This window comes from Ictidomys tridecemlineatus, chromosome 3, assembly GCF_052094955.1.
Source record: "Ictidomys tridecemlineatus isolate mIctTri1 chromosome 3, mIctTri1.hap1, whole genome shotgun sequence".
Classification (NCBI taxonomy): Eukaryota; Metazoa; Chordata; class Mammalia; order Rodentia; family Sciuridae; genus Ictidomys; species Ictidomys tridecemlineatus.
The window spans coordinates 152813866-152840300 of NC_135479.1; the positions used below are offsets into that span (position 1 = coordinate 152813866).

Consider the following 26435-nt stretch of genomic DNA (forward strand, 5'->3'; position numbering starts at 1 on the left):
TACTGCAAAATATCAAAGAGATGTCCCTAATGCCATGGTCCTAAGACACTTGCAATCCAAACTGATGTTTCTTCCATATTTATTATTATCACTATTATTATTACTGTTGTTTTCATCTTGTAGATGAGGAGACAAACAGACTAAGAACATGACCTAAAGTAACGTAGCTGGCATCAGAGCCACAGTTATGCAGGCAGATGATCTCACTCATGGTCCAACATGTTTTTTCACTAACCTTGCTGAGCCTCGAGGATTTGCCCTGATTCTCAGCTGAGCTTTAGAATCACCTGAAGAGCTTGTTAAAATACAGGCAGTCAGATATCACCCTCTGAGATCTGATTCATTAGGTCTGGAGTAAGATAAAAAAAAAATTTACATTTCTAACAAGTTTCTAGGTAATATTAATGCTGCTGGTCCATGGAGCACTGTTTGAGGAGCATTGTCCTTAAACATCATATGGAATAACTGAGTGGAAATGACACATGAAGGCAAAATGGTCTTATGAAGGAAGTTTGTTTTGCAGATGCTACCTCAGGCTGCTCATTTTCCCATTTCTGACCTCCATTAAGAAAGAAAACTAGTGTACAGTGAAGAGCTAACAATAAAAAACCTCAGTGTTTTGAATGAGTTCAGATCTTTCAGCATTTAAGAATTGGGCACTGAAACCCTTCAGTTTGCTTCTAATTAGAACTATTTTTGGAGGGTAACTGCGAGATGTGATTGCCCACCACCCCCAGTGAAAAGCTGCTATAAAACTGGATGTGGGCAAATGTTATTAGATGAATGTACAGGCAACTGATCCATTAACCAACAATCTTCAGGTGGATTACATCCTGTCAACCTAGAAAGAAGTTCTTAGTGGAAAAGGGAAAGACTCACCCTTGACTTAACAACTTGGCACTATTTTTCTGAAGATTGGTAAGGGTCTGGTATCACAAACTCACTTTCAACCAACAAAGTGATGTATCTGATCTGCTAAAGTAAAAAATTTTTTTATAAAGAGGTAAGAAATATTCAACTGTGTTGAAAGATAATATCCAGATCAGGTAGCTGATTGTTCCTGTGTTAATTTCCTATGGCCATTATAATAAATTACCACATAGAAGTTGCTTTCTTAAAATGCAGAATTCTCATGTGGTTCTGAAGGCCAGAAGCCTGAAATCAGTTTCACTGTACTCAAGTCAATGTATCGACTAGATTGTTTCCTTTTGGAGGCTCTGGCAAACAATCTGTTTTCTTGCCTTTATTTACCAGAAGCCCCTCCAGTACTTGGCTCATAGCACCTTCCTTGAAGTAGTCCAACCTCTTGTTTCTATGAGCACACCTCCAACTGACTCTGATCCTCCTTCTGCCTTCTTATAAAAACTCATGATTACATATAGAGTCTATCTAGGAAATCCAGATAATCTTCCCATTTGAATAGTGTTAATTTAATCATATTCACAAGACACCTTTGCCAAAGGAGGTAAAGGGGTTAGGGATAACGAATAGCTCTGGGGACTGGGACATGGATACATTTTGAAGGGTTATTCTGCCTACCACAGTTCATCTATGGTATGTTTATCAAACTACATTAGGAATATGGTCCTTCTTCTTTAGCACCACAGTTAAGAGGTCCTTTAATAAAATTTATCCAAAAGGGTGGGGGTTGGGGTAGTCAGGATTATGCAAAGCAAGAATGTGAAAGCCATTTGCAAAGTATGGGTGGGAAGAGTGAACTAATTTCAGTATCAGGACTTCTACCTAGTTTTTTGACCTTAAGCATATGAGATAAAATATCTACCACTTGGGTCTTCTCTCTAAATTGAAAGAATCAGAAAATCTCCTAAACCTTTTGCTTCTATAAAATTTACAAGGCTATAGATGGCATTTTAAAACCAAGAGCTTACTTACATCTCTAATATTCAGAATAAATCTTGTCCACTTTTCTTTTGAATTAAAAAAAATCACTTAAATTTTAAGTTTAGAATGTATTATCCAAGCACTTCTTATTGTAAAAATAATGGTGAGGCTGTGAACATAAACAACACAAGCACTTTTTACTATCTACTTCTTAAATATCCTACCAAATTATATTCTTTAATCACCAAATCATTAGTCATATGATAATATATATACCCCTTTTGCATGTTGGAAAATTGAGGCACAGAAAGAAAAATTGCATGTCTACATGTAGAACCAAGAAAATTAATATTTGTTGGCTTCAACCTTTCTGGGATATCATCTACCACCACAGGCAGGTGTGATACTGAACAGTATATTAAATATGCCAAGCAAAAATGGAAAGACCTTGTCCCCAAAGAGCTCAGACTCAAGGCTCATTCTCAAACTACAGGACACACACCAAATGACTGCTGTCATCATTAATGGGGTCAAAGTAGTGGGAAAGGATTTTATTTATTTATTTTGGATTGTTCTCAGATAAGGGCATGGAATTTGACCGTTGATTCTCAGAAGGAAATAGGACTAGTTTGATACAAATCTCTCAGTACTATTAGGCTCGTCCATAAACACCTCTTAAATGACATAAACACAGCTTTTAAATGACAGAGGACAACAAAAAATACTCTGGAGGAAGTTTATAGGAAGAAAGGCTATGAGAGCTAAACCAGAAAAGGTGCTTGAGAGTAAATCAAATCATGGCATATATTGAATTATGGCATTTATTATTATGTGTAGAATATGCATGGAATTTTCAGCTAAAAGTTGAAGAAGTAAAGGTCTAGAAACTGTCGTGCATAGTAAATAAATTAATCCTGTGTTCTTTTGTTTTGCATACGTCCTATATTTGGTGACTTGTTCATAAAAATGTAGGATAGTAAAACATGCTCTGTCATAGGCACATCTATTTGTTCACATAATTAGCATGCATGCCTCCGCAAGGATTTCTTCGGTATGATGTAGACACAGTATTTCTTGGACCAAGGATTCTTTGGGAGAAGGAGAGGAGTTGTGTCTGTTTATGACTGTCAAACTTTCCTAAGCTTATTAAATTAAGATCCTTTATCCTTTCTTCTATAATTTGAAGATTATTCTAGTAATATGTTTGGAGATGAAAAAACCTGCCAAATAAGTCAGGGTCTAATAACTGGATTAATAACTATTCTAACACCCATGAGTTCTGCATGCTATGCCACTCAGGAACTAGTCTTCCTTTCTACTCTAAAAGATCAGAGTTTTTACTGTTTTTTTTTATTCTTGGATCTACATTGTTTAAAAAAAAATCGGTTTAAGCAGGTCATCAATTCTTGAAATATCTGTCCATAAGAAAATATGTATCTTTGATTGGAATCCTATCACCAAGGAAATGGTTTAAATATCTGTTTATTTCAATGCCAAACAAAAATCTTAGCCTCAACTAGTTATCTTTATTTTGCAATGACTTTAATCCTTTTGCCCATTCACTCATTTATTACGTGGCTACTGTACACTAATCGTTTAAGGGGAAAAAACACCCTAAATGATTATGCAGACCTTAAATATGTTTATGTGTGTTCATATGCTTTTTAAAAGAGCACATGTGTGATGGGAAGTGAAGAATAGCAGAGTCGGGGGAAAAATTAAAGAGACACGATGTAATTATCTGAACTGGAATTAAGCCAATTAATAACCCGTGTGCTAACACTGCCCTCAAAGTGCTGCAAATGCTGTCAGATATTTAAATGTCCTGGGTGGTCCTGGTCAGCAATCTTTGCCTCATCCATTTTCAACACCATTCAGGGACATGGCTCACCTGGCTTCTGAAGAAGGGCCACACCTAAAGTAAACTACAGAAGAGGTACAGATTATATAATTCAAGCACTAGGCTCTCACAGTGATTACACATGAATTTTTACTAATTTCTTATGAAATCCAAATACTGGTGTTTTATTCATTTGCTCATTCCTTTATGACACACATTTAAGGAATATCTACTATGTGCCAGTATAGAGTATGCAGGATATAGAGTCAGATTGCTTGCATTTAAACCCCCGGCTCCATGCTCACTAGCTGGGTGATCTTGAGCAAGTTTCATAACCTTTCTAGACCTCAGTTTCCTTTTCTATGAAATGGGGGTATTGGATTGTGACATAAAAGTAGGATTAAAAAATGCAAAACACTTTGTACACTGATTAATACAAATCAAGTGTTCAGTAATATATTGGCTGTTGGCTATTGTTGTTATTATGAGCCAGTAAATATTCTCAAATTTGTGAACAAAAAGATAATACAACCTTCAGATGATTTAAGAACCTATAAGTTTAGTGTCTAGAAACTTGGGGTCCTAAACTTTATAATCTCTCTGTAAGACCTTTCTAATAGAAATCTGTATACTGAATCCTTGATTTACTATATATATGTTTTTTTCCTTGAGTAGCACTCTTTGAATGTAATGCACTCAGCACATCCATAATTTGCAATTTTGTTCTTTTACATTCTCATATTATGATTTCCTTATATGTAATACTAGCCATGTACTTTGCATATGTTAGCTCATGTCATCCTCAAAACTACTTATGGGATCAACACTATCACCTTTAGAGACAGGGAAACTGAGGCTCTGAAAGTAGCTGTGACTTAGGCAATTTTGTTGTTCCAAGTTCATGCCCTCTTTAGTCAGTTCACCAGCGTGCATTTGTAAACATTTCTCTGCTTTGGGCTGTGTCCCAGCAGGTGTACTTTTGGACTTGCTGGAGGATCTGTCAATGTCCTAAATCACTGCTTTCTCTCCCAACTCCCAAATTGATTGACATGGACCATGTGTTAAAGGCATGTTACAGCAGCCATTGTTATAGAGGTTGGTCGGTAGATAAACTGAATTACTTTGGCTATGACTTCTCTCAGATTACTTGCCTTTGAATGGGCTCCCAGGTGCCTGACAATTCTTTCAGTTTTCTTCTTTCACCAGAAGTAGCAACGTTGTTGCTGGAGCATGACTGACAGTTTTTGCTTTTACGTACTCCATGATTCTTGTTTTAGGACAAGAGGCTTAATCTTTCCAATAGCATCTGATGGCACTGTTCTTTTCATAAGCACTTCTTTCCTTCTTTAAGAAAACGCACCCTCAATTATCTGTTGTGAAAAGGAAGCTCCTCACTGAATGTGATCATATATGTCCCCAAAAAGATACCATCAAATTCATGGGTAGATAATATAATTTCCCTTTTCTATTTTAGTAGCTCATTTTCAATTGAAATCTATCAGGAAAGTTGCCCATGGCTAATCTTCCAGGTAGAAAATTTCATCAGTGACTTAAAACTGCATCATAAACTGAAATATTCAATCTCTTTCACCCACAGTGTGCCTATATTTTAGAAATGTGTTGTATGAGAAAGCCACGTCTTCTTATATGGTGATGTGTGTATGTGTATACATATTTGTATACATACACACAATATATATATTGTGTGTATGTGTGTGTATATATATATACACACACATATGTATACACATATATATATTCTTCATAGATTAATCCATTCACTGGCCTTTCTCTTGGAACATGGCACAAGCTAGACTTGGTTGAGAAGGGACCTCTACAATGTTATATTTTTCTGCTTTTCACTGAGGATGAATTAAGCACTTAAATCCCTTACCCTTAGCATTCAAAATGGACTCCTAAAATTATTCTACTTGGTTATTTAGACATTTTGAGAAAAAAATTGAGGTTTGTGTGCGAGTCATATAGACTTAGAAATCTTCTTGTTCTGGAGACAAGGGTAATTTCTATACCTATTGGGCCATAATCTTTAAAGAATACTAGAAATTGGCTGGTATGTGAAAGAGCCTGTTGGGCTGCTAGAGCCCTGGGTTCCAGTATTGACATTGCTATTGCCTTTGTGATGTATTGCTCTCAGTCTGTGGGCCTCAGTTTCCTCATCTGCCAAATTAAAGGCTGGAAAGACTGATCTCCAGGGCTTTTTCTAGCGCTGTATTCTCTGGGTCTGCAAATCGCCTTCAGTGTCTGCCATAGTCTGCCTTGCCAGCTCTGTTTGTCACAAAGATTAATCCATTTTAACTGTACCTTGGAGTGCACCCGGGAGAGGAGGATGGATGGATTGTTTTGCACCTATTATTGCATCAGAACTTTTGCCTTTTTAGACACAATCATGCCGTGCCTAAAATCTGTCTGCCTGTCTGCCCACTGACTTTGTCTGTGCTGATCTTTTGCCATGGTGCCTCTTTTTCCAGCATCCATCTCCCTCCAAGATCTAGATTCGGCATCCGACTGTACCTGTCTTGTTCTCTGCAGCATCTGTCTGCTACACTCCTAGACCATCGTTAATAAACTTTCACACATTACACGCAACCCCCTAATATGTTGGCACCTGCACATAAACATCTACGGTTCATAAAACTAGGGGAGAAAACTCCATTTTTTAAAAAAGACCTCTATCTAGTGCCATTTGTATTTGCACTTTTTGTTTAGTTGTAAGTTTTAATAGTTCCCCCTTTGAGGATTTGTCAGTAGGAGCAGTATTGCTTATCAGAACACACCAACAGTCTTTTTGTAATATTCGCTTTTCCCCTTTGGTTCAGCCGAGCCTGCTGACAGATCATTCAAATTCAATTGTTTTATGTCTAAGCCGAACAGCTAATTAAAGTAGGGATGATTAACCTGACTGGCAGTGTCGCTCTCCCTCTCGCGCTCGCTCTCTCTCCCTCTCCCTTTCTCTCTCTCCCTCCCTCCTGTTCCAATCAGTCTTTTTCTCACACACTCTCTCTCTCTCTCTCCTTCCGTGTCTCTCTCTCCCTCTCTCTCTTTCTCTCTCCCTCTCTCTCTCCCTCCCTCTCTCTCCTCTCCCCCCTCTTCCTCTCTCTCAGTCTCTCCCTCCCTCGGTTGGTGTCTCTCTCTCTCTCTCTCTCTCTCTCTCTCTCTCTCTCTCTCTCTCTCTCTCTCTCTCTCTCTCTCCTCTCTGTCTCTTGCTCTACTGTTTTTTTTTTTCCTCTCTCTCTCCTAAACGTGGTCTGCTTGCTGATGGCAGAATGGCACTCGGAGATTTGTGCATTGTGTCTGGTTTCCTACGGGCAGGCTGACCCAGTGCCTCCAGGGACTTATCAATAGACCACTCAGAAGAGACACAGACAGGAGAGAGGAGGAGGGGTGGGGGGAGAGAGAGAGAATCAATATCAAGAATAGAAGGAGCTCCGAAGCCATTTTTTTTTTAAAGAAGTATCGGGACTTGGGAGAGGGTGACAAAGAAGGTTTTTCAAAGAGGCAGTGGAGGAGGTTCTAATAAATTTGGAAGGAAACAGTTCCCTGTCTTGGGAAAAGGAGAACTCCTGACTGATTAGCATTCACACCAGGTATGAGATGTTCGCTACCCCTTATCACTGTGTCGCAACCGAGATGGAAAAGCCTTTTTTTTTTTTTTTTTTTTTTTTTTTTAGGAGACTGAGAGAGCATGTATTTTGCTGTGTTTGTTGTTGGGGGGTAAGAGGGGCGGCGTGAGAAGCTGTGGGCATTTGTGTATGGGAGCAGAAAGAATGGAAGCAGTACAACGGGGGTGGGAAAGAGTATGGAGTATGTTACTGTCTTCCCTGTCTTTGTGCACCCCTGGGGGGTTACCCAAGTTCATTTCTAGCAGGTGGATTTAGACGGGAGTTACTTAACGCTTGACCGCCAGTTTTGAAAAAAAGAAAAAGAAAAAAAAAAACGCTGCTTCCTATGTCTATTAAAGGAAGCTCCAATTTCTCTCTCTCTCTCTCTCTCTCTCTCTCTCTCTCTCTCTCTCTCTCTCTCTCTCTCTCTCTCTCTCTCTCTCTCTCTCTCTCTCTCTCTCTCTCTCTCTCTCTCCCCCTCTCTCTCTGCCCCCCCCATCCCTCTTCCCCTCTCTCCCTCTCCCTCTCTCTTCTTTTTTTCCTCTTCTAACCAGACAGCGGGAGGGTTCCTGGCTCCTAGCCAGCCCAAAAGCCTCTAAGTGTTTTGCACTTGTTTCAGGGAGTAGCTGCCCGGGGATTTTTCAGCATTTTCACTAGAGAACAAAGAGTTCTTTACAAAGGGAAAGGGGGGGGGGGAGTGAGCTTAATGTCTGATATATGTTTTTCTATTTTTATTAGTTTTTCGCTTAAAAAGAAAGAGACAGGAACAGAACATTCACTCTATAAAGACACAAAGACATTCAAAAGAAATCCAGTTATCTTTTCTCCCCATCACCCCAATATGTATACATGAAAATTAAAAGGAAAAAGACTAAGTTGGATGTGTTGCTCTTTTCTCCTCTTTTAATCTTTCTAAATCCAACTGTTCTTATGCTCACTCTGTGCTATTTTTTTTTCTACTTACAATAAAAGTTGTTCAGGATGCATCTTCTCTTATCATCTCTTTACCATTTCGGGGGTCCCAAAAATCTTGTGGAGAAAAGAACAAGGGTCCATTGAACAATCAATTTAGTGGCGAGAACACCTTCTACTTTTGCCACTTGGGTAAAAAGTTAATTATGGAATTTGGGCTCCCAAAATGCCAATAGGGTACATTAGTTCATTCGATCTCACAAGTTTTTGCATCCATCTGTTTAAAAGGTACCACTTGTGTCACTTGTCAGTTATTAAGAATAGGTAGTAAGGGAGCGGATATTTGTTTTTTATTTTTGTTTCTATTATGTAAATGACAAAACCCCCAGAGAGATTACTTACCCCATCTATGATATACTAATTCAAGCAAAATATAGTCTAGACGGAGATTTTTTTAACAATTCTGATTGCCACGTAGCTTTGTGTTCTCTGATTTTTTGCCTATGCATGTATATTCTTACTATGAATTTTGTGTTTGTAGCAAACATTCCAGAATGTTTATCATTTTTAAATAATATTTCAACAAAAGAAAAAAGAAATCAAGATGTAAACTATGTGTAAAATATAGTAAGCAATTTTATCTTTTGTACCAACTGTACATTTATATTTTTATACTAATATCCTTGAATTATAAACCTAAGGAAATGTTTTCTTTCTAAAAGTTCTCTTAACGCATTTTGTATTTTGATTGTCATTTGGAAATCTTTTTAAGGTACATAACAGACACTAAACTGAGCAAAGGGAAAAACCCACAAGTACCACAAAAATGCTTAAATATATATTATGTGCAGTACCTAACTGCAGATAACTATTTTGCTAAGTGGAAAACAGCTATAACAATTCCTTCAAGAGTCAGAAACTCTTTTCTTTCTTTTTTTCCCTCTCTATTCACTGAAAATATATTCTATTCCTATCCCTGGAGAAGAAAACTATTAGAAGAAACTATAGGGTATATGTTTTTCCATATTTATGAAATGCATTTGTACCTATCTGGGTAGAGGGTAATTCCTCACCAGGAAACCCTTCTGGTTGGGAGGTGTGAATGCCTAATATTTAAAGTAACTTGATAACAAGGAGTCTTTTCGGAAATCTTACCATGTATGTGTTGCCTCAGTAATGACCCTTAAAGAAAAAACAAGTACTAGGTGGTCAGCACTAGCACTTGAACTCACTGAAAGATACTAGAAGTAGGGCAAGTTTTGGCAAATTCAAAATTTTCTAGAGGGGCTCACTTGTTATAATTTTACGTTTTCTTAAGGAAAATCCCTGTATTGTCTTTAGACTTATACATTTTTGTAGGATTTTTAATGCTTTTAATAGTGCTTAAGGAGCAAAAGCCCTTTTAAAAGGAAAGTCGTCAAAATAAAAAAACCTGGATCTTTAAAAAGTTTTATGTTGAAGCCAAGAGGGTTTTCCCCCCCCTTTTTAATTTTTTTTCCCCTTGAACTTGTTTGTTGTGTGACTGTTGGTGCTTATATTTTTGGTTTTTGTTTTATTTTTTTCCTCTTTTTTTCCTTTTTCTTTCTCTCCTTTCTTTCTTTCTTTTCTTTTTTGTTTTTTCTTGGTCTGTTTTTTATGTGACCAAGGGGGTTTTCAAAAGGGGCAGTGTGACCAGAAGAGGCTCTTACTGAGAGCTTGCAGTGGCTTCTCTTGATCCCAGCTCAGGCAGCTCCCATCAGCTAGTTGTACCGCCAAGAGTCCAGTGAAAGGTGATAGCTGTCATTCTGGGATTCTTCGTGGATCTGACCTGAGAGTAACACATTCACAGTCGAGGAGAAAAGGGGAAAAAAATAGAGGAGGAGGAAAGAAAAGCTCTTTGAGCTGGAACACACTGGCCCTTTCTTCCTGGAGGCAATCCGCTCCAGTTCTTGGCGACATGTCCTGCACTATCAGATATCATATGACTTTTTATTTAGATTCTTTTTCGGAGAATGGCCTGTTAGGACTCTGTTTGTTTTCTTTTATTTAATTTCCTTCTCCCCTCACCGGCTAGTTTTGTGTATCTGTGTGTGTCAGAGAGTATGTGTGCCCGCATGCATATGTGTGTGCAATTTTTATCTTTGTTTTTGTTCTGTTGATCTGATGCTTTATTTAAGGACAAAGCTTTAATTATTTCAGAATGCTGGTTTAATCATTTGCCAAAAAGAAACCTCATTCTAGGCTTTTGGGGGGTTCATTTTTAAACACATCCATTAACACATGAGACTAGAGATCCTAAATGCTTGCTGGCCAGTCCTTGGCCCACTCCCTTACCTTAATTTAACCCTCCTCCTCCTCAGCATGCACAGCAGTGTAAGTTAGGAAACACCTGTGCTGAGTTAAGAGGGAAATAAAAGTAGAGGCAACTTCTTCAAATCTGTACTCCTAGTTTCACTTTAATAAACTTTTTTTTAATCCTTGATTTTTTTTTTTTTTTGGCACCCTCTGTTGAGCTTGAAAACATCAGAGATAGTGAACGATGTGTCTGTGGAGCTTTTGTGAGGCCAGCTGAGTACCCCTGGAAAGTAGAACAGGAGCTGAAATTCATTCAGAGACTTAAGAATTAAGTAAGAGATTTAAATAAGATCTGTGAGATCTGTGGGCCGTTCAGGGTTTGGTGATAGATGGTAAAATGGAATAGTTAAGGCTCTTAAAGAGGAAAAAGAGAAATTTCCAGACAGGAAATTCACAGGCATATCTGTTGTAATTAGTACTTTTAAAATATTACTTAAATCAAATTTTGACTTTGTAGATCTCAAAATTTAACCAGTCGACATGTAATTGCCTTCCCCTCCATGCTTGCTATGAAAAAGAGATGAATTATACTGACAGTTATTACTGGCTTTCTCCTAAAATGTTGATGTATTTCTTTTTCGGTTTAGAAGAGTTCAAACTTTAATTAGCAGATAAAACCATAACTTCTCTAGGTGTACATATGGTTGCATATACATTATTCTTGTCTACATATGACATAATATAACCTGTTTTGTATCAAGATATATTTTTGTAAAGCAACTTACAAGACTGCCTTGCGTTCTTTAAATCCATAGTTTTTAGTTTCTTGTTACTTTCTCTGAAATTATTTTTTGCAGACCTTAAATTTGTAATGCCTTATCATAGCCAGAGGTGAATTTTGTTAAAACTTGGAAGAAAATTTATTCCACCCCTTTAAGAGTACCAAAAAGGAAGGGAGAACTATTTTTCGTTCAACAAATAATTTTAGAAACCTTTCTCCCCCCCATCGGAAAACTCCAAAACAGCTTTGTCTCAGAATGTTAAACTTGGCATGGATAAGAAATGTGAGTTTTGCTTTGTTTGAGGAAATTTGTTTTGAAACAACAATGTTATAAATATTTTTAAATTGCCTGTTGAGCATGCGCTGTCTCTGACTTTATTCATAGTTTTAAACACACACCAAAGTGCAGTCTTCTGAATGGCCACAGGTAAGGCTGTTGATTTGTATGATCTGTCTCTGAGGCACCTTCAGTAAGTCTACTCAGTTTTCCAGAAGGGAAAAAGACAAGAGCTGAGTTCAGACCTGGACACCCTACTAAATATCATAGAGCAAAAGTAAATTGCCCCATGAAGGCTTGCACTTTATACTTAGGGTAAGTACTATTCAACTTTCCTTTCTTAAAGGAGTTGCCTGCCTTAACTTTTCGGCTTATTACTAGCAGAGTAAATGAAGAAAAAAATTTAACTCAATGAGGTATTTGACTGAAACAAAAAAATTTGCAGATTTTTAAGGGCATCTATTGTGCATAAATTTAGAGATACGAGAATTTGCCAGTGAAATGATAGCAGCTCTGTGCTTACAGAGCAAAGATATGCTAGTCTGAACATGCCTGATCTCATCTGGAATCGAAAGCTAAATCTAGGTGGGCCTGTAATAACACCAGAAAAGGAACACATGTATCTTTTGTGCAAGCTTTTTTTTTTTTTTTTTTAGCCAGTCTTCCAAAGGGAATGACAAAGAAGTAGGTTCTCCTCTTGCTTAATAAGTAGTCTTACTTTACTTCTGCAGATATATATTTCCAATTGTTCATGGTTGTTTTGTCTACTTGTTGTCATCGTTGTTGAAGTATGTTCTTTCCTATCAGTGATTGTTAACACTTTCCATTTTTCAGAATGCTTTATCGCCATTAACTCCGTTTGATATTTCCTCACTTAGTTACCTTTCTGAGGTCTGCGATGACCCTCTCAGGCTTTGCAATTCTTATTGATTCTTGCCAGAATACACTTCTTCATTAGGTGTTTTGTTATAGTTATGGTGGAGATAATCTTGTTTTTCAGGTCTTTATAACTATCCAAACAAATTACCTTTTGAGGTAAAATTTCTCATAGTTATTCTTGACTCAGAACTGAACTTGTCTTGAAAAGGCTTTAAGAAAATCCAATTAACTGGGGTGTTTTTGAGCTCTAAATATTCTAATAAATGCAAATGAATTTTTTTTACAAAATACTTATTGATATGCAATGTTCTTCTAATTTGTTTTTCGTTTCATGCTTTAAAACAGAACCTGAAAATTAAATGTATTTAAAAAAATAGGAAAGGGAGGGGAGCAAGTCCTGCTAGTTTAATGCTGGTATTTTAAATTCCCAATTTGGAATAATTCAAAGTTTTAGTTTTTATTCAACACATCACCTTTCAATGTCAGTATTATTTTGCACAAATAGATAAATATCTTTTTTCAGGTATTTGTATATATCATACATATAAACATGCACAGAGAAAGACACAAAGCCACTTTACATTTATATTAATTATATTTTTACACAAAAATAAAGATTAGCAATAATGCAAAACTTTTGTTAATTTATTATATGTTTCTGTAATTTAAAAACCCAATAAACTATTGCTTATATTCCATTATTTAATGTAAATATTCTTATGAACATCTATATATTTATTCTAATAAGTCATCTTAATTTTTAAAGTATTTTGTATGTATTAAACACTCCTGGATTTTACGCTGCTTTATCGACATTCAATTTTATTCAGACACAATTTGCTTTGTTTCGTATCTGTGAATGTATTAAGAAATTTTTTACTGTTTTATTCTAGAAGAGCATGGCCATCTTTTTCTTTATATGACTTCTATATGTCTTCAGTATTCTGAAGAAGAAACTTCTTTTTAACCTGTGATCTCCTGGAAAGCTTTCAAACAAGTGGGAGAAGTAATTTTTACCTTGCTTCTCCCTGGTCTATTTGCCATTACTGTACCACCCACCAGCAATCCTAAAAAGAAACAACAGTAATAAGCATAATATGATAATTTTTCTGATCACAAAACCAGGAAATACCAAAGAAAATTGTGGCATATGTATGAAAATACCAAGAGCCTCTCCAGTAAGATCAGCTGTTTTTGTACATTTTTTTTTCTCCTGAATTTTGTTTGTGACTTTTTTGGCTTGCTGAAGCATATCCCCATAATCTTACAAAGCCACAGCAAATTCCCAATGCCACAACAACACTGTGCAGCCAGGGAGAGCCCAGAAGAGCTGATCCTGGGTGACTGCAGACTGCCCAAGCAGTAATACAAGGTAGGAGGAGTGATTAGGCTACTCTTCTTCCCTTTGCATCTTTCTTAGTCTGCTCAACCTGCCAGGTAGAAAGATTTTCTTTCTGAAGCTTTCCACTTCAACTGTCTGAGATATTTTCTTCAATAACCAATGACTCTCTGCTTCTTCCAAGGGATGGTACATATAGCAGAGCATCCTATTTTTCTTTTATGTTGAAACATGGAAAGCTTTGAGAATTGGGAAAAGCAAAGGAAAATGGGCTAAGGGCATCTGGAAAATATCCCAAATAGCATCAGGCTCATAGCTGTTTTTTTGTGGATGCTCAGGTATATTACTTTTCTGTTCTCACCAGGGCCTCTAAGTGGTTGAAAGTAGTGAATGGGATAACTATAGGGTACAAACTATGATCTAACTGATTCAGTAGATGGAGCTCTTCCCCCTAAGTCTGTGTTTAAATTAACGTCCCACTCTACTTTGTGGGCTCTCTGTTTTAAGGTGTGTCATACTACACATATAAAATCAAGACCCACATAGCTGGAGAAAAGAGGTTTTCCTGGCACTTTTCAAAAGACATGAAGCATTTGTTCTGCAGCACAAAACTGCAGGGGAGCAGTAAGGGTAGAGTGGGAAATGCAGTATACCTATCTAGATTTCTGCCTGTATTTGTTGATATTTTTCAATGTGAAGTTAAATCTTAGCAGTTATCATAGAAGTGATGAGTACTGTAAACATAGAAAAATATACAGCACATAAAATGTTTGTATGCATGGCAAATCTTTTAGGCTATCTGAACTATGCAAATATCTTTCTATTTGACTCTGCAAAGGAATCTTAATACCTTAATGCAATTGTTTCACCTAATTAGTTTAGAGAACCTGGCTGAAATGTTACAAATTCTGAATTGTGACAACGCTGTGGAGGGCAAAGCGGCTGTTAGTAAGGTGCCTTTCTAGAAGCCAAAATATTTTCAACAATCACTGAAATAAATTTCCAGCATCTGTTTGTGGAAAGAACTACTTGTTTATTTCTTTTTAAAATTATCATAATGAATAAATGCCACCAAATTTCTGTCAGCATTATATTATTTTTAATACCAATAGAATAAATATGATGGTGCCCTTCCCTGGTGCCAGAAGGGAAAATATATGATACTATATGTGATAAATTATCTTCTTTAGTCTAGTGTCTTCTCACAGATTGGAGATATTACTAACTATCTATTGTTAAATCTTGATAAGATCATTTAGCCAAACTAGAACTGGTCTTGGCTTTAGTACCAAAAGAAATAGCATTTTTAAAGAACTTGGATTTCCTTTGCACACCACGTGTCTGAGTCCGATACAGTCCAGGAAAATAGAGAGGATGAGACGAAAATTATTCCTAAGCAGCCGCCGTAGGCCAAACACTGAAACAGTGCCAACCTGGACCAATCAGGCCGCCTTCTCAGAAGATACATGCTTTTGTCGAACACTTACATGAAGATAAAGAGGGAGGAAGTCCTTGAAACTGCATTCGTATGAATGATTCTTCACTAATTTCAGTAAAGTCCGTGGTAATAAATTCAATGATTTTTATTCTTTTGTAAAGTAGAACATCTGAGTTTTCTTGGCCAGTGAAGGCTCTCTAAATGTTTTGCTCTCACATATTTTGAACAAAACTATCCTTTCGAATTTAAGCAAGTGAAAAACTTCTCACAGAGAGCAAAGAGTAAAATTGATGGAAACTCAAAATCAATTCCAAACCCATTTCTGGCATGATGAGAATAACATTTGTGCTGTGTTTAAAGCAGTTTAAAACAAGAAAATGATAAAATGATCAATATACTTAAAGCCAAAAATAACCAGGAGAGAACAATCTGTAACCCATTCCTAGTCCTGAAATCCTACACTTTTGATTGAACATGAAAATAAACGAATGTATCTTTTATGAAGTGACATTGTATAGCATAAACAACAATGATGAGATGCCAAGCATTCAATTCTTTATTTAAGCTCTGTTTTCAGAGTTTAGCCAAAAAAATCATGGAGCTAAACTATTGTGCATTTACTTATTTGTATATGCTATGACCATAAAAGAGCAAAGTTAGGGATATATAGATCATTATAGTGAACTACATTGACACTTTACAATCTGTGTACTTTCCTTATTTAAATAAAAGGTTCTAATTACAGCAAAAGAATATTTTAGAATAGATCAGAAAGTCAACAAATTGGTCAGTGTGGATTGAATTTAATATTTCTTTAAAACTATCTTGACTTCACTAATTTATAAAATTCAACACATAAATACAAATCATACCTATTTTATGCCTATTTTTTAATAGATTGATTTGACATACTAAGTGGACACTAATAATTTTTTAACCTGTGGATTCAAGGTCAGTGAAATGCCACTATCTAGCTTTACAAAAATCTTTCTAAACTTTAAGATTTTGTTCCAATGAATGATTTTCTACCAATTTTTCAGAGTCATTTGGCTGACTAGGTATTTGTTGATCAGATAAAATAAAATTGTCTAGATGAATAAATCCTAGCTGAAGAAATTAAAATGACAACAAATTGCATAAGCACATTTAATTTTGTTGAACTAAGGTGCAGTAGCAATGATGATAATTCTAACAAGCACTGTGACGAATGTAACTACATTGAAGCATGTGTGATTACATCAGTAAGAGTGAACTCAGTAGGCAAGGTCAGAAGGGCACAACAGAGAAGCCATGACAGAGTAGGGACTAATGATTAGTTATTGGAGATGTTTAAAGCTTGTGGCTGGGTGCAAAATTAGCAGATATAGGAAAGAAGAGCCGATCAATTTTAAAAATTGATAGGAAAACTGTATTTTTTCTCTATAGGGTGTAATCAACTATAGAATCACTGTCACAGGAATTATAACAACATCATAAACTTTCATTGTCCGGTGTGATAATGCTTAAAATTCATATAAGTGTATCTATTATAGCAACTTATGCTATTGTTTGAAGTTGAAAAGCTCTGCTTTAAATGTCAACAAAGCAAATGTCAGCATCATAGAATCATAATCACTGCATCTTAAACCTTGAAATAGCCTTAGATATCTCAATATGGATGAGTGGATTAACCTGCTCTCCAGAAAAGAATATTGAAATATCTGGTACAGGACCATGTAAAATTTGAAACAGATATTTTTTGTGTGTATTATAACAATTTATATTTGGAAAACAGAATTTAAGAGAAAAATTAAACAGAGAAATTAAAGCTGTATAAATTTATCTGGACCAGTGGTGTTGTACATTGTTTTCTCTGAACCAGGAATTCAAAATAGGGAAAATTTATCGAAAGGTTTTATTTTGTCAAAAGTAGGATGGCTAACAGATTAAGAAATACTACCAGGCTTAAACCACTCACATTACCAATAAGAAAACTAAAACACAGAACTAAGTGACAAAACTTTAAGATAAGAAATTCAAAATTAGAAATATAAGTCATTTTCTAACTGCAGTATATTCCTACACTATAAGGCTGACCCCAAAACAGATTTCTAGAACTAAGAAGTAAATGATATTCCAGGAGTTACTGAAGAATAGAACAAAGGAACCAAATCTTAGGGTTCCTATTTCTGTATCAATAACCTCAGCTTAGATGGGGCAGAGGCAAGTTTGTGTGGTGGGTGTAAGGTGTTTTGAGGAATGATAGAAATTGCAGGGAGCTCTCTGCATTCCCTGGAGGCTCTCTGGAGTTCACACTGCTTCTCTGACTCCATATCCTTGTATTTCTTCTTCTCTTTACTTCTCCCAACCCCACCCCCAAACAAGAAAGAAAGTAAGAAGAATAAGAAAGAAAAGAAATTGTAGTCAGAATTTTCTTTTGGAAAGAAATCCTTCCCAGAAATCTCTAGTACAGATCAGTGTATTTTATTATCTTACCAAAGCATGAACTCTAATTAGACGGTACTGATTCCACGAGCTTACACACATTTCAGACATACTATTTCTTGTTCCCTAAGCATGCATAGCAGTTTCCCATTTTTTCTTCACCCCTCAGATTCCTTTTCCAATTCTCTTTCCTTTATTTGTACACTAATTTGTATCTTTTAATGACCCTTGTCATATTCTATCTTATGGATCAGCTATTTGTGTATTTATTTGTAATATAAAGAATATTTTTATATAGTTTTAGGTAATATACTTGATTTTACTAGGTATCACTTTCCATATCTCTGAGCAGGAAAGTTATGTCTACCTTGCTGGAATACTAAAGGAATTACATGAAATAGAATTGCTTGGTACAATAATTGACTCATGGTTATCACCCAATATCATTACTGTTGTTTTACTACTATTATTAATAGCCCCCTGCCTCTAGTGCTTTCCTGTTAATATACTTCTGGAGGTCATAGATTGACCTAGTTGAGTTCAGTACCTGCTCATGAAATGAGCACAATAACTTTTACATAATATGGACTGGTCATGGCCAGTGCCTGATGTGAAAAACATCAGAGTTGCTCACTGTAGACTGTCAGTGCTGCATTATTTTTCAGGTTCCCCACAGACTGTGGACCACTTAGGATGGCTCTCTGCAGCATCCCTAGAAGTGTCAGCTTGTATTCCTAGTTTATGTGATTAATGAGCTTGTTATGTCTCTCTCTGTAGCCTGAACTAGAAACTTTCACTTTAGAGAGCAGGTCAAGATCTTGAATTTAATTTTGGTTGCATCTGTTATAAGCCAATTGTGTATTCATTACATTTATAGATTCCCTCTTCAGCCATATATTTTCATGGCCATTGAGAGCACCTGAATCTGTGTTGAATGTCCTTAGATTTTGCTTTGGAGACCTGAAAATGAGACAGCAAGACATTTTTGATAGCTAGCTTTCATCCTTGGCATTTTCTCCTTAAGTGTCTAATCCGGTCTAGACTTGAAGAAGGGGCAGGTATAGAATTTTTAATGAGTTATAATATGGCATGGTAATTTTGTATAAATGTTGTCTATGGTCAGTGCAGTTTCTTCACATTTCTATTTTTCCAGGCATAAAACCACATTCTGTGGAAATTGAATACTTTTTTAAAAAATGAAATAATAACATGAGACAGATAAGAGTAGAGATATAACTTTAAATGTATGGGTTCCAGAGTAGGCAGGATGGCATAGAAGGTGAACTCCAGTTTCATATGAATTTTGTTGATCCTTTGAGGTTTTCATGAATGGTGAGAAAATGAAAAAGATGTAGATTCTGTTGCCTTTCCTATCCTCTACTATCCCCCCTCCCCTTCCCTCTCCTCCCCTCTTCTCTCTCTACCCCTTCTACTGTAATTCATTTCTCCCCCTTGTATTATTTTTCCCTTTCCCCTCACTTCCTCTTGTATGTAATTTTGTATAACCCTGAGGGTCTCCTTCCATTTCCATGCAATTTCCCTTCTCTCTCCCTTTCCCTCCCACCTCTCATCCCTGTTTAATGTTAGTCTTCTTCTCATGCTCTTCTTCCCTACTCTGTTCTTAGTTACTCTCCTTATATCAAAGAAGACATTTGGCATTTGTTTTTTAGGGATTGGCTAGCTTCACCTAGCATAATCTGCTCTAATGCCATCCATTTCCCTCCAAATTCTATGATTTTGTCATTTTTTAATGCAGAGTAATACTCCATTGTGTATAAATGCCACATTTTTTTAATCCATTCATCTATTGAAGGGCATCTAGGTTGCTTCCACAGTCTTGCTATTGTGAATTGTGCTGCTATGAACATCAATGTAGCAGTGTCCCTGTAGCATGCTCTTTTTAGGTCTTTAGGGAATAGACCCAGAAGGGGAATAGCTGGGTCAAATGGTGGTTCCATTCCCAGCTTTCCAAGAAATCTCCATACTGCTTTCCAAATTGGCTGCACCAATTTGCAGTCCCACCAACATACAACAGACAACAGACATGAGTATGTCAATATGTAAGTCAATGGAAGTGTAACTGATGTGATTCTGCAATCTGTATACGGGGTAAAAATGTGAGTTCATAACCCACTTGAATCAAAGTGTGAAATATGATATATCAAGAACTATGTAATGTTTTGAACAACCAATAAAAAAAAGAAAAAAGATGTAGATTACATGTGGACATGGCAGAGGAGAAGGTGACAGCAGGGTGTGCTCAAGTCAGGAAGAGTGTTGAATTTTAATAAACCAGAAGTTCCATTAATTGTACTGAGCTGGTATTTGTGAGGGAATAAAGTCACATTTAGTAGAACTGGTAATTCAATAAAGGGTTTTGACTTTGCCAGCGTAATGGTATTGGCATCAAGAGATGAAAGTTTTGCAGATTTCTGTGTGTGCACTTGCTGTTACTGGTGTTCCTGGTGGGTGGCTGAATCATCCTGATGGCATTCAACAGGAACCAGCTGCTGAGAATATTAAAATGCAAGCATTTATTCCTCTAGAGAGACAGTAGCATCTGCAAAGTTTTCCTATCTTGATAGTACAGATAATCCCAGAGAGCATTCTCTAGTAGTTTTAACTCTCTATTCATTTGTATATTTTCTTTTCATCAGTAACACCAGTATCTCAAGTCCTAACTGGAGAGACAAACTACTGTATCCTGAGTCCACACCAGGTTGGACAGTCCAATAGTAAACACCCGGCCCAGAACTTAACATTGCCTCTTAGGGCTTTACGTTGACTTGCCATCTCTAGGGAGGAAACTGGCATTGCCCTGGCTTGGCCTGCCTCCTTAGTAAGAGCTGGTCACTAATGATACTTATAGTCTTCAGAAAGGTTCTATCATCATAAATACAGCAACACCCCCTATTGCTGCCACAATACAGACTTTCAAACTCCCTTTTTTACTTTTAAAATTTAGGAATTTGTTGTTTTCTGTGTGTGATTTTATTTGTTTTGTTTGGTATCGGTGAAGGTTTTGGTTTTGGTTTTGGTTTTTGAGCTAGCATCAACAGTTGGGGGAAAGGGAGGTGAAAAAAGGAGGTCTGGACTCAGTGATCTACTAAGTCTTTTCCATCTCTAATATTTATGAATAATGTATTGAACTGATGGGGAAAAATGTTGAATATGTTCATTATGAATTATATTCACCAGTGTGTTGCCTAGAATATAAAAGAGCAAAGCAGTTGCTGCGTAACTGCTTCCTTACAATACATGTACTGGTACAACAGAGCTCTGTATCCTTTCCTATTCCACTGTGTGTCATCCCCAAACACACGCTCTACATGTCTGAGTGGCAACTGTAGACAGGGTACCTGGTGGGATGACAGCCAGCCAAGATTCTGACGGACACAGAAACATTCACATTGGAGTCTGGGTCCTAAGCAGAATCTGTTTTATTGAAGGTATTGATAATGCAGTCTCTTTTATGAGGAATCACCAAAGCCAGTTGCACAATAGCAGGCATTACTCAAATCCAATCATGCTGCAGTGACTGGTATTCCTGTCATCAGAAATTTATAATTTTGCTCCTATTTTTTTAAAAAAATGTTGGATCACTAATTTGTTGATAATATTGTATTCAGAAGTAAGTGAGCAAGAGTTGGAAAAAAATCAAAACTACATATTTACCACATACAATTTCAAACTTCATTTTATGCTTTTTGCCTCTTATTTTTCTTCCTAATTACCTTGTATTTGGGATTTATTGAAATAAAATTTTGTTTCCTAAGTATTTGCTAGATATCATTGGAAAAAATTAACCAGAAGCATGGTAAAAAGTGAGAAACCTAGGATTTTGTTTTAAAGTTAGATAATTGACAAAAGAGATAATAAGGAGCTAACATAATACCAAAATAGCCTTTCCCTGGTCAAATAAGAGTGGAGCTCATTATTTATTAAATATAACACCATAAGTGACATGCAAATACATGCCAAAATAGAGGAAGACATCTAAGGTCAGGGGCTAAGAGAGTGCAGCCTGAATGTGCAGTACAGAACATTTTCAAGTTAAAGCAGTTTCATAAAAAGGTGCAACAGAAAGCTCTGACCTTTGTCTGAGGTCTCAGGAGAACAGCGGGTATTGATGAGCAGGATCTGCCTCAGAGAAGCCTTTGCTTCCCACTGTTTCACTTCAGAGCCAATGGGCTAGCTCTTGTGAGAGAAGGGTCCAAAACATTGCTGGTACCAACATCAACTTTATAGTGACATTAACTCAAATTAACTTTCCCAACATTATTTGTCATTATATATTTCAGATATCATCTTTTTTTCTCTGCTCTCTTTAAGAGCTAAAATCCATCAGAGCCCATGAAGAGCAAGTATAAATTGAGAGCAGTCACATTTGCCAATAGTTTATAATAATCTCAGAAGAGACAGGGAGAGATAGAAATAATGTTTTTCAGGAAAATTGCATTGCCCAACATTTAGATCAGTAGAAGCAATAATGGCTCCCCAATTCCAGAGTGGTATAACAGTAGAGCAGAAGTGGCAGGTTTTTTCCCCACTCCACCCTTCCTTACAGGACAAATTGCTTAACCTGTCTATGTAATAGTGTATTTGTCAAATAAATAGAAAACCATCTATCCTCATCCACTTCACAGCGGTATTACTAAGGCTGATTGTGCACACATATATAAATGTATATATTATAGCTATCTATTTACAGCAGGGGAGAATGATTTTAAAATAAGTGAATCAGGGTTTGATATATACATCTGTTGTGAAGGTCAGTCCCCACCATATTTTTTTTTAATTTAAGACCTCCCTTTTTAATTACCAATTGTTAAAATACTTGAAAATGATGACCAAGGCTCTATCACCTCAGAAAAATGGAAGGCTTTTGAAATCTAAGCATGGTTATAGAGATTCAAACACATTTACATATATAAGGACCACAGTACCTTTACTCAAGCAGTACAAACCTATTAAGGAAAATAAAAGAAGAGGTTTGCCAATAGATATCTTTTTTAAAATGATAAATCAAGGATGTAGCAATTGGTCCAGTACAGTACCAAAGTGTAATTCTGGCTGTAGGAGTAAACTGGTTCTCTACATTAGAAACTTATTTTTAGAAAATGGGACATACATATATAGAAAGGACAGGATAAGCTTCAGCCTATACAAACATCCTAGGCATCTGTACTAGCTACTGGTCTGTCTCAACAAGAAGTAGGCTCAGTATATATAAGGCCCTTAGATCATTGGGAAAGAGGCCACATTCATCTTACTCTGTACTGCTGTCATTCTTTTGATGTTGGTCTTGGCTCTTTAATCTCTCTTTTCTCCATAGAGAGCTCAGTGGAATGATAATGACACAAAGAAGGCAGGTGAAGATAAACAAATGTGATTTTTTAGACATGACTGTTACCCTCTAATAGCTTTTTCTCTGGCCCCTTCCAAGCATCCAGGAAAAAGAAATTTGGCTTCCTTGGATAGTGAAATTATAGCTCCAACTTAGCATAATGAGAGGCAAACGAGGAAGCAGGCATTCTGTTGGTGAAGCAAGTGAGTTTCTGCTGGGCTCAGACCAGGTTCTCCTATTTCCTCTATTTTCTCCCAAACTGAAAAGCATTATTGTGGTAACTCACCTGTGCTTCTGAACCTGTGTGCACATGCCCAAGACCAGCTCAAGGTAAGACTAGAAGAGCAGGGCAGGACTTAGACTCAGGAAACTTCACTTCTTTTTAGTAACTTCTGCTTGTTTTGTTTCTTCAGGGAAATTTGTGTTTTTAGAAAATGTGTTTTGATTCCTAGACATTGATATCCTGGGCTTCCTTAGGTTGTAGGAGAAGTGGGGATTAGTGAATGTGACAAATGTAGCAGAAACCAGTTCAATCACAATCTATCAAAGATGCTGGCAGTCCACATATTTTTCTGGTCCTTGTTGCAGAATTCATCTGTATCCTTACTCTAGGAAGACAGGAGTAGTGGTACATGGGTCTTGGGAACTGTGGGACTGCAATGCCTTGGTAAATATTACCACTAGAATCAGGCCTGCATCAGTAGTGTTCAGCCTGTGCAGTTGCACAGGGTCCCCTGCTGGGAAGCGCCCTGTGCTTGACTTAATGCATTCCTATTGCCCTCTTGGAATTCTTAATATTTTTAATGAAGAGATCCACATTTTTCTTTTCTTTATTTCTTTCTTTCTTTTTTTTTTTTTTTTTTGAGCTCCACAAATTATGTTTGTAGGTCCTCCTTGGAATTTATCTTTCCCTGTCAACGGAAGGTGTCACTCACATGTCTTCTCTTTCTGAAAATGATCTCCTTTTTTGATTCCTCAGAAACGTACTCCTCCATTAAACTCTCTGAAGATTTCTGGCAAAAAAAAAAAAAATGTGTTCAAAGAACCCATCTCCTAGTTGGGTGTGGGGGCTCATGCCTGTAATCCCAGCAATTTAGGAGGTTGAGACAAAAGGATCACAAGTTCAAAGCCAGCTTCAGCAACTAAGAGAGGCACTAAGCAAGACCCTGTCTCAAAATAAAATATAAAAATTGCTGGGGATGTGGCTCACTGGTTAAGCATCCCTGGGTTCAATCCTTGGTACCAAAAAACAAAGAGGGGGGAGGGACAAAAAGAACCCATCTCCTTCCTTCCTCCAAATACCTTGAGATGATTATAATTGAGGTGATCTTGTTTTATAATTAAAAAAAAACTCTGTGCTTGTCCTAGCATGCGTGCGCACATGTGTACACACACACACACACACACACACACACACACACAAATGTGTGTATATATATATATATATATATCTTTTACTAGAGGTTAATAGTTGGGAAAAATAGTTATGTCCTAGTAATGAGAGCTTTACCCTTTATTCTATCTTTATAAATAGGTGCCAGCCATTAGATTGAGATTTCAAAGAGCATCAGCACTCATATTTTCTCAGTATTGGTACTTCCTGATCATCATGTAATCAAATACATCAGCATATTCTAAAAACAAACTGATCTCTTAGCCCCAGCCCTGGGCTTTTCTGTGCTTCTTAGACTCCTAGCTATGCTATTGATGTCTATGTGTTCTGTGTCCTTCCCCTTATTGTCCCTTCTGCCTTCAGTTTAAATCAATCCTATCATCCTTTTTACTCAAAATAACTATCATTAGGGAACCATCTGACAACTAATGAGAATAATTCTTGCTGCCTTTTGAGTGTACTCACCTACCCCTGCCTCCACTGTGGTGAGTGTAAATTATAGAGTTGTAAGGTCTGGACCAGACCCCATGGAGGTGCATGGGCTTGTCCACAGTGACACTTTGTCAGGACCAAGACTTAACAAGAAGAATACAGGTCTCCTTACTACTATTCAGGTATGTTTTCAATGACTTCATTCCCGAAAGCTAAATTACACAAAACTGGTCCATAAACAGGTTTTGAGCACTCTTTACTGAGAGGAGGAGAAAATTTGTTATTGGAGCTAGGAAAAATAATCCTGTGCCAGAAGAAGCCTGACTGGTCAACTCGAGTTAGTTAGTTGGCCTCTCTGAACCTATGAAACACTTCCTCTTACTAATATCTCCAGGGTTGAGGGAAGATCTGGAAAGATGCTCACTTGACAAGATGTTTCACTCACTGGAAAGCTCACGAAGGGTTAACTTTTTTCTTCCTGCCTCTCATCCTTCTCCCTCACTTCCTTCCACACATATATTCTCTCTTCTCTAGAAAAGGAAGGAAAACAAGAGGAACCTGATAGAAAGATTCCAGACTGGGTAGTCTTTGTGAGTTTAAATTGTAGATTAGATTAACCTACCCATGTCTGAACCAAGTAGGCTGAAATTGGCAAGCTTTTAAATGAATGCTAACCTCCTGTCCAGTAAAGCACACCGTGGCACAGCAGAGGGGCCAAAAGCATGACTGATGAACCATGGCATCTCCTGAGGGAATTTTTAGTGGCTCACCAACCCCACACAAGGCCACGGGCAAAAATTTAAAAGGAGACCAAGTTCTTTCCAGTCCTGGCCACCCCCTTCACCCTCTTCTCTGCCAGCAGAGCCATGGTCCTGTACTAATCGTATCCCTTCCTTCAACTTCGCTTTTTCCAAAATTGTCCCTCTCCCTTCCCCCAGCTTCAATTCAAAATTGCTGCTTACTGAGGTAACTTTGTTGGAACTCAGTGACTACAGCATCAAGTTATGAATACTTAAGCACTCTATGGGATGTTTGCATGTCAGAATGTCAGCAATTGAAATGTACCTCATTAACAAGTGGGCTTCTTGTGCTCCTTTCCTACAATAGATGGCTATTCCTTCTGAGCCAAACTAGTCTGCCTAGAATTATGCCATGGGTCCCCAATGTGGCTGGACCAACCTGATCCCCTTTCTTTAGCTCTAGTCACACATGTGATACAAACTCAGAGAAGCAAACTATTTCCTGGGAGACAGAGAGGGAGGAAAAATAGGTTTACATAGTGAATAATAAGCCCAGGATGATTGCATGATTGCACAGGGTTTCTCTTATAAAAACTATATATATATATTCTATCTTGGCTAGCCAAGGCCCTTCCTAACAGGTCAGGTTATAAGAGTAATGTAAATAAGTTTAAAATCCAGAGATACTTTGTGTTAAGTCAAGGCTTCTATCTCCTGTGAACTCTGAGCATTTTGCAAATTTGAAAAAGCAGTCTGGAGTCCTCTGAAGGCTCAGATGGGATGTGGCTTTTCTTTCATGTTGCTCAATTCAACAGTGGAGCTGAGTTTGGGGCTTTCAGACCCCAGAGAAGTCTAGCTATTCTATTCCGTAGTGAGGGGGAATCCTAAGAGCACTTC

General features: G+C 37.2%; 1 protein-coding gene across 31 annotated transcripts in view; it reads left to right on the forward strand.

The window, feature by feature from the left end:
* Zbtb20 (zinc finger and BTB domain containing 20) overlaps positions 1 to 26435 on the forward strand; it is a 793227-nt gene that overhangs the window by 641760 nt on the left and 125032 nt on the right. For 3 of the 31 annotated variants that reach the window (XM_078044196.1, XM_040270334.2, XM_040270339.2), the window contains exon 1: positions 6938 to 7287. The exons of 25 other annotated variants lie outside the window; for them this stretch is intronic. The gene's annotated coding sequence lies outside the window, so the exon portion shown is untranslated. Of the gene's footprint in view, positions 1 to 6937; positions 7288 to 11714; positions 11862 to 26435 lie in introns of those variants that run through there. 3 more of the 31 variants (XM_078044197.1, XM_040270338.2, XM_040270342.2) reach the window with 1 other exon arrangement.